The sequence below is a fragment of the Etheostoma cragini genome, chromosome 14 (genome assembly GCF_013103735.1).
Source record: "Etheostoma cragini isolate CJK2018 chromosome 14, CSU_Ecrag_1.0, whole genome shotgun sequence".
Classification (NCBI taxonomy): domain Eukaryota; kingdom Metazoa; phylum Chordata; class Actinopteri; order Perciformes; family Percidae; genus Etheostoma; species Etheostoma cragini.
Window position 1 is genome coordinate 23,951,162 of NC_048420.1, and position 1,869 is coordinate 23,953,030.

Below are 1,869 nucleotides of genomic sequence, written 5' to 3' on the forward strand. Positions count from 1 at the left end.
AATAATAATAAACTGCCTAGTGCACCATCCCAAAAAACTCAAAAACCCAAGTTTTCTTTATACAATTACACATGAAAAGCCATTTGCAGCATAAACTGTTTCAGAAGAAATCACCAGAAAGCAGAAAATTCATTGTTTGACGCTCAAAATTCCAATTTTGGTCCCAAGTGGACCTCCCAAAGCCCCCAGCGTTGGTTGTTGTTGTTGTTCTGGGAACGGCCACACGGAGGAACTGTTGCTGCTGTTATCACAAACCTTTGTCCCAGCTTTCTACAAGATAGCATTTAAACTGAAAAAGGCGCTTGAGATTTTCTGACAGTCTTATAATCACCATGAACACGTGCCTTATGATAACTAGCATGATAATGAGCTCTTTTATGTTTTGATTTTGACTGAAAAGTTGCATGAAAACACCACGACCATGTTCGTTTACTCTCTTCTGCAGCTCGCCAAGCAGAAGCAACACGCAGCCGAAACAGGAAGTGATGTCAGGTCCTCCAGCTATGAAGAAACAGGAAGTGATGTCAGATCCTCCAGCACGCACAAACAAGAGCGGCAACCAATCATCTGGAGAAAAATGGGGAATTATTTAAATATTCAAAACAATCACCAAATTAAATTGGAAGCAAAAAAAAAAAATGTCATTCTTAAGTAAGATTAAAAAAAAAAAAGAAGTAATTTTTCAAAAAATAAATTTCATACCCATTAAACAAAATTTGCTGAATCAGCTTTTACTCACGTCAGAATTGAATTTCTTAACTTTTTTGAGTCTTTCCAAATTATTAATTATTAACTATCTGCATAGCTGATCTACTGCAAGATATTTTAAGGACTTATAATTATATAAATATATATATATATATATATAATAATTATTTCATCTTGTCTTTGTATTGTACTTTATGTATTTGTTATTGGCTTCTATCCTTTCTTTTTGCAGTTAATTTTTTAAATCTTATATATATATATTCACACACATATATATATATATATATATATGTACTATTTGTTTTCAAGTCATCCAGTTCCCTGGATGGAAGTGAAAATTGTCTTTGTATGATGCTGAATTAAACATTATATAACATGTTTGTAAAGTTTAAAAAATAACAATAATAATAAAAAAAGAACAGTAAAACTGTCATCAGTGTTGGTCCTCATTCAGCACAACATAAATCAGCACAACATAAATCAGCCCGACATAAATCAGTCCAACATAAATCAGCCCCAACATAAATCAGCCCAACATAAATCAGCCCAACATAAATCAGCCCGACATAAATCAGCACAACATAAATCAGCCCAACATAAATCAGCCCGGCATAAATCAGTCCAACATAAATCAGTCCAACATAAATCAGTCCAACATAAATCAGTCCAACATAAATCAGCCCAACATAAATCAGTCCAACATAAATCAGCCCAACATAAATCAGTCCAACATAAATCAGTCCAACATAAATCAGTCCAACATAAATCAGCCCAACATAAATCAGCCCAACATAAATCAGCCCGACATAAATCAGCACAACATAAATCAGCCCGGCATAAATCAGCCCGGCATAAATCAGTCCAACATAAATCAGTCCAACATAAATCAGCCCAACATAAATCAGTCCAACATAAATCAGTCCAACATAAATCAGCCCGGCATAAATCAGCCCAACATAAATCAGCCCAACATAAATGAGCCCGGCATAAATCAGCTCGACATAAATAAGTCCAACATAAATCAGTCCAAGATAAATCAGCCCAACATAAATCAGCCCAACAAAAATTAGTCACACAAAAATTAGTCCAACATAAATCAGCCCAACATAAATCAGCCCAACATAAATCAGCCCAACATAAATCAGCCCAACATAAATCAGT